This window comes from Brachionichthys hirsutus, chromosome 13, assembly GCF_040956055.1.
Source record: "Brachionichthys hirsutus isolate HB-005 chromosome 13, CSIRO-AGI_Bhir_v1, whole genome shotgun sequence".
Lineage (NCBI taxonomy): Eukaryota > Metazoa > Chordata > Actinopteri > Lophiiformes > Brachionichthyidae > Brachionichthys > Brachionichthys hirsutus.
In genome coordinates this window covers 11,937,580-11,945,278 of record NC_090909.1, presented here as the reverse complement: position 1 = coordinate 11,945,278, position 7,699 = coordinate 11,937,580, and positions in this window count along the sequence as shown.

The window sequence follows — 7,699 nt, the reverse complement described above, 5'->3', positions numbered from 1 at the left end:
TCACACAAACACTCCATCCATCTGCTTCTGGCCCCGCCCCCTCCGTCAAAACTTTAGAGCCCATTGTGGCCCACGAGTCCAAATGTTTCTGTTCTGGAGCAGTGTTCTTTATCACAGGTACTATTATATTGTATTCGTCACAGTTTACAGACCTGCTTTGACCTTCTGTTCACATCATAGTTGTGTGTAGAGTCTTCCTCTGCACTAAGGGAAACAGCACAGCCGGCCCAGAACCTTCTTAATGTCAAGTGAGTTGTGATGGATTGTTTTAACCAAAAATATAAATGTATTAATTTTTAATTAACTTTTAGAACAAATATATTCGTATATAAAGCAACGAAGTAGGTCAATGTTCAGAGGTATTCAAGTCCCATTTAGTTTGTCTAAATTACTGGCTTTGGAAATACAAAGAAAACTCAAAGAATTGATGACCTTTTCTATCTTGGAAAATTCCTTTCAAGCCCTGATGAAAGGCAGCCGAGTTTGGAAAAGCTGTGAGATTAAAGCTTAACAAAGCTCTTGATATCGTGGATTTAACTAACTCCTAAAATCAGCCGAAGCATGAGCGTACTCCACCAACAGCAGCCTTTGTCACTACTCCCGTTTCGTAGTGCAGTACTATCTTGTTATTTTCTATTTTAACCACAAACTTGCGAAAGCGGCCAGTCAGTAATTTTGAGTCTCGAATAAAAACAAATTGCACTGATGGGGTTTTGATTTGAATTTTTTGAAATACCTAGTTGTTGTAATTCCCATTATAAGTAAAGGGAGTATAGGTGACCTGAACCGGCCCCCTTTGGGTTTCTAGTTTTACTGAATAACAGGAGAGGAGAGCTATAGCCCAATAAGACGGGACTATATTTTTTATATGGACCTGTTGTTTTGATAATGAGCAAGCTATTATTGTGACCTTCTATGCTGTATTTCTGTGGTGCTCTAATGGTCAAATAAATTATTTCAGATTGAAGGGAACTGCATATGTTTTGTGTTCTTTCAAATCGAGAAAATCCAACAAATCTTGCCAATGTATTTGTCGGAAGTGATATTTAATCGGAGTGTTGCCGCGTTCCCTCCCGTCCTCTGGACACTCCATTACTGGCTACACTTTCAGTCCAGACTGAAGACAAATAGCAGGCTCACATTCCCATCATCACTCTGTTTTGTAATACAGCAATACTTCGACATACGAGTTTTCCAAGACATGATCAAACCTGCGAGCAATATTTTGCTCTGAGGCACTAGCAAATTCCAGATGTGCTTCTGGCTGTACCTGTGAGTATTCCTTATAAGTGATGGGTCCAAAGAAAGCGAGTGGTGAGGATGGCAGTGAGAAGAAAAGACGATGACGATGGAGACGAAGCATGAAATTATTGATCAGCATGACTGTCCGTAAGTGATGGGACACGCCAGTACGAGTGGAGTACATCGATATGTACAATCCTCAAAGAGAAGGATCAAGATACTCCTGGGCAGTCATTCCTCAGTTAAACAATGGATCTTAAGACTTTGTGTGACAAATGTCCCAAAGTACTGTTACTTGATTCAGCATCAGACGAGGCTGGTATTTAGATGAGATAAAGACTTTCCAAAAAATTGCTATATCACGGAAACGTGCATTTATTTCCATAATTCCATTCAAAAAGTCAAACTCATAGATTCGAGATTCAGGGCCCACATTTGAAGCAATTTCAAGTATTCATTTGTTTATTTTTGCACAATTTGAGCTTTCGCCTCATAAAACCCACAAAGACAGGGATTCAAAATTTGAATACTGAAAAGAAATCAGCCCAACTTTTGCGAGGCATGAATGTTTTAAACTGAGCGTCACACACTAATCCTCTAATAAACTCAAAGCACCTGCACAGGTTTCCCCAGGTGTCATTAAATTGTCTCAGTTCGGTTCAATATGGGGAAGACGGCAGACGTGACAACAGGCCAGAGGATCATCGTTGATGCCCTCCATAGGGTGGGTAAGCCACAAATGTTCATAGCTAAGGAGGCTGGCTGTTCACAGAGTGCTCTTCTGCAATGAAGGTAAAGTGTGCCTTTCATTCGGGAATCAAGGTCCAAGGGTTTGGAGGCAGACGGGTTAGGCCCAGAACCCAAGCTGCTTGACTGAAATATCCACTGTCAGTCATGATTTCAATTCAATTCAGTTTTATTTCTATAGCGCCAGATCACAACAGAAGGTCATCTCAGGTCACTTTAGAGGATTAGCAGGGAAAGACAGAACCCAACTTGACCCACAAGAGCAAGAACTCTGGAGACGGAGGAAAGGAAAAACTTCCCTTTAACAGGCAGAAACCTTGGACGGAACCTAAGGCTCATGGTGGACGGCTAACTGTTTAGACTGGCTGGATTGAGAAGGGGGGGCGAGAGAGAGAGAGAGAGTCAATTTGGGTGCAATGTCCTGTGCAGATGTTGGTAAACTCTGTTTTCTTAAATCCAAGAATGCCCTGGGCTGATATCCTCAATGCCCCGGGCTGATATCCTCAATGCCCCGGGCCGATTGCCTCAATGCCCCGGCACACCGAGGCAGTGATTAAACCAAAGGGATTCCCAATCAACTACTGAAGATTGACATATCGTTTTGAAAATACCATATTTTGATTGATTTTATGTATTTGAATTTATTTCATTTTTATCCGCAAAAACTGAGAAGAAAATTGTGATTTCTTTACAGTCTTCTAATTTTTTGAATTCCTGTTTCCGTGGGTTTTACGAGCTGGAAGCTTAAATTCTGTAAAAATAAACAAATCAATATTTGAAATTGTTTTCAGAGTTTCTCATATCACGTGTCCCAAGAGGAGAGTGATGGAAGTCGAGCTATAATGGGGGAGGTGCTGATTTTTGCTGTGTGCTGATTTCTGTGGAGGCAGTGTTGGACCAAACGTCACCCGATCGGTTCCTGCCCCTTTAGTCTCGACTCTCTGGACAGAATGTCCTCTTAGCTTTGACAGCCTTTCCAGGCCATTCCCGTTCTATGCCGTCTCGTATTTTCTAGCTTGCTCCCTTGTTCGGTTAATTCGTTCTGCGTTAGTGCTTTGAGTAGATTCTGTTCGTCGCTTCATATTTTTCTTTGCTGGCTGTGATTTTTACCTCCGCCGAGACGTAATTTATGTTTATTTGTCCGTCAAGCCATTAGCAAGACTCAAAACGTTCTGGACGGGTCTTGATGAAATGTCCTGGAAGTGTTGGGAATGTTACCAGGAACAGATTACTACATTTTTGTCATGATCTAGAAGAGATTCTGGATAATATTGCAGTCAATGGAGCTTAAAAATGTGTATTCCTCAATATCTCGGTTGCTTATTGACCGATGTTTATGGATTTTGACACAGTCATAGAGGGTGGGCATCTCTATCTCGCCACCAATTTTCATCGGATCCAGAATGACTACCATCCTGTGTTGGGGGGTAAAGGTTTGCAAGTAGTCGGAGTAGCTGCTGAAATAGTAAAAATGAAAGATTGGTTTAATGATAACAAACTATCGTTACATCTAAAAAAAAAAATCAATATTTAAAAAATCAATATGGAGGTTAAAATCAAATTAGATAATGAAGATATAGAACTTGTTAAGAAGCATAATTTTCTTGGAATTATACTCGACCACAAACTTGGAAACCGCAAATATCCAATATCAAAATCATGATGGCTAAATGTATTTCTGTAATGGGCAAATTAAAGTATTTTCTGGATTACAAACTCTTTACACGTCTATTGCTCCCTGGTATTACCTTATACTGTATCACTTGTTGCAATGAAGTCTGGGGAAATACTTATAGAACCAAGCTACTGAGCCTTATTGTACTACAGAGCCACATGTTATGTACACAATGCTGGATGCATCATGCATAGATCACACAAACACACTGTTTTTGAAACCCTAAAACTAAAGATCTTTAGTGACAAACTAGTAAATTATAATCTAAGGGGGAAAATGAATTTCTAAAAACAGTGCGTCTGCACACAATGAAACAAATGTTTATGTGGGGTTGATCTGTGGAAAGGTCTTAATGCAGAAATTAAGGGATGTACTTCCCTAGGACAATGTACAAAGTGATAGGTAGTAGTACAGTAAAATGTAGTACAGTGCATGAACGCATGAGTGCACATGAGTACTTAATAATTTGTATCTGATGGCTGAAAAAGAAGAAGAAAAGTATATATATTTTTAAACCCAACAGCTATAACAATGTTAATTACATGCCAATCATTATCTTGTACTTTATACTGTGTATATCACTTCTATACATTTTGTATTCAGACCTGTATCTTGTGTACCTATACATCTGTTCTTTATGGTACTAGATCAATATTTATTGTAAATATTGTAGGTATGTGTTGCCCTTTTACAAGCTGCCATTGATTTACCCTCAGAAGTACCTTGATCTGACCCTTTCAGCATAGAATGCGTAGAATTCAGATGATGTAAAAAAAACTCTCATTAGGTTATCAAAAATATATGTACCGCATATCTCTCCTCTGACCACCTCCCTTCTCAGATTCTCTCCCTCCCTCTCACTCTCTCGCCCCTCCTGTCCTCCCACACGCAAACCCCCCTCTGTAACTCCTCTGTTATATTTGTTCACAGGGGCGTGCACAGACATTTGGGGGGCAGGTGCTCAGTGGAAAATAAAAGGGCACCTTCACCACGCTGTGTGGTCTGGTTGTGTGTTCGTCGTCGTCACCACGCTGTGTGGTCTGGTTGTGTGTTCGTCGTCGTCACCACGCTGTGTGGTCTGGTTGTGTGTTCGTCGTCGTCACCACGCTGTGTGGTCTGGTTGTGTGGCCGTCGTCGTCACCCCGCTGTGTGGTCTGGTTGTGTGTTTGTCGTCGTCACCACGCTGTGTGGTCTGGTTGTGTTTGTCGTCGTCACCACGTTGTGTGGTCTGGTTGTGTGTTTGTCGTCGTCACCACGCTGTGTGGTCTGGTTGTGTTTGTCGTCGTCACCACGTTGTGTGGTCTGGTTGTGTTTGTCGTCGTCACCACGCTGTGTGGTCTGGTTGTGTGGCCGTCGTCGTCACCACGCTGTGTGGTCTGGTTGTGTGGCCGTCGTCGTCACCACGCTGTGTGGTCTGGTTGTGTGTCCGTCGTCGTCACCACGTTGTGTGGTCTGGTTGTGTGTTTGTCGTCGTCACCACGTTGTGTGGTCTGGTTGTGTTTGTCGTCGTCACCACGCTGTGTGGTCTGGTTGTGTGGCCGTCGTCGTCACCACGCTGTGTGGTCTGGTTGTGTGGCCGTCGTCGTCACCACGCTGTGTGGTCTGGTTGTGTGTTCGTCGTCGTCACCACGCTGTGTGGTCTGGTTGTGTGGCCGTCGTCGTCACCACGCTGTGTGGTCTGGTTGTGTGTCCGTCGTCGTCACCACGCTGTGTGGTCTGGTTGTGTGTTCGTCGTCGTCACCACGCTGTGTGGTCTGGTTGTGTTTGTCGTCGTCACCACGCTGTGTGGTCTGGTTGTGTGTTCGTCGTCGTCACCACGCTGTGTGGTCTGGTTGTGTGTTTGTCGTCGTCACCACGCTGTGTGGTCTGGTTGTGTGTTCGTCGTCGTCACCACGCTGTGTGGTCTGGTTGTGTGGCCGTCGTCGTCACCACGCTGTGTGGTCTGGTTGTGTGTTCGTCGTCGTCACCACGCTGTGTGGTCTGGTTGTGTGTTCGTCGTCGTCACCACGCTGTGTGGTCTGGTTGTGTGTTTGTCGTCGTCACCACGCTGTGTGGTCTGGTTGTGTGGCCGTCGTCGTCACCATGCTGTGTGGTCTGGTTGTGTGTTCGTCGTCGTCACCACGCTGTGTGGTCTGGTTGTGTGTTTGTCGTCGTCACCACGCTGTGTGGTCTGGTTGTGTGTTCGTCGTCGTCACCACGCTGTGTGGTCTGGTTGTGTGTTCGTCGTCGTCACCACGCTGTGTGGTCTGGTTGTGTGTTCGTCGTCGTCACCACGCTGTGTGGTCTGGTTGTGTGTTTGTCGTCGTCACCACGCTGTGTGGTCTGGTTGTGTGTTCGTCGTCGTCACCACGCTGTGTGGTCTGGTTGTGTGGCCGTCGTCGTCACCACGCTGTGTGGTCTGGTTGTGTGTTTGTCGTCGTCACCACGCTGTGTGGTCTGGTTGTGTGGCCGTCGTCGTCACCATGCTGTGTGGTCTGGTTGTGTGGCCGTCGTCGTCACCATGCTGTGTGATGTCATTAACTGGTTATCATGGGTAGCATAATTAGCCTGTAGCGCTGCATGAGACAATGAATGCACCGTGTGAACAACACACCTGATTCATTCACCTGGTTGGTTGGTGCTTCAGGCGGGGGCGGGGCGAGAGAGTTGCGGTGCAGTGCGTGTGTGTGTCTTTAGCTCCTACCTTTTTCCGTTCTAATGATGTTGGCCGTTGAAGAGAGGCATGATCACCAAAATCAGCGGTCAGAGACACATTTCTAGCTTATCGATGACTTAACAAATGTATACAAACAATGCATCAACGGCTGCTCCTCGGTGATCCAGACGGAACTGCTTGTCTGATTAATCCCGGCCAGGCTGACTATATCCGTCCAGAACCGAACCTTTTTCTTCTTCCCACTCCTTTTCAAGCACTGCATACACTATATAATGTATTATTTGCTATTTTTGTGTACATGAACTTTGGTGGTTGTTTTGGACATATTTGTTGGGTTTTTGTTTCTTTAGTCGATGTATGGTTTCTTGTACGCAAAAAGGTATAATTTTGTTTTGTTTTTAATTTTTATTCTGCTTGAAACAAATAAATAAATAAATCCAAACCTAAACCGTCGGTGTGTGTGGTGACACTCCTGACAACCTTCTGCATTTATCCGGGCTTGGAAACGGGCTCAAGGGGGAAACTGCCAATGCTACGCTAGCTCCTGCTAACCGCACTACCCGTGCTGCCCATGAGGCTGCATTTGTGTGATACTGGTACTATTTTAGCGAAAAGGACGAAGCCCTCTATTGCATTTATGACATGTGCCATATTATCGCAGTAAAGGAGTGGTATCTCATCATCACAGAGATTACTCCAACTTGATTACGGTACTCAGCTCTTATCGTTCATGTAGAAAAATAAAGCTGCCAGGCTTTGATCGTCTCTTCAGCCTGAAATCACTATTGAGGTGTGGTCAGATGAGCAATCTGGAATCTGTCAACGCCATAGCTGGGAATTCCTTCTGTTAGCCCGGCTCCTTTGGAACTGCTCCATACGGAAAGAACTGCACATTGGAAACTGGCAAAAAAAAAATCAAATCTGACTTTGCAGTCCAGAAGTCATCCAGCCAGAGTCGCATTCCTTTAGTCTGACACACTGCCTGAGGTTCACATCATCATCATCAGACCAACAGGGAATGCACTTCAGGCATTAAGAATGGTGGAAATAGTCTTGGACTGAAGACGAGGCGATGAAGACTGAGACATGCCGTGTCTCTAATCCAGATACTGAACTTCATCAGAGCTCAACGTCTTTACAACAATCAAAGAAGGCTTATTGTAAATGTCAAAGGCACCAAATGTCAGCGAGGAATCATTCAATGCCTCGATGGCTGTAGAGCCGGAGTGAAGCAAGGGCTGAGGGATGAACAGGAGGTTGCGAGTTCATTGGTGGGGGTGTCGGGTAGGGAGGCTTGCTGCTGGCTACTCGACAGTAGCATTCCTTCACATATAGCTGGAAGCAATCAGCGATGGAGGCTTCAACCAAACTCCGAACGC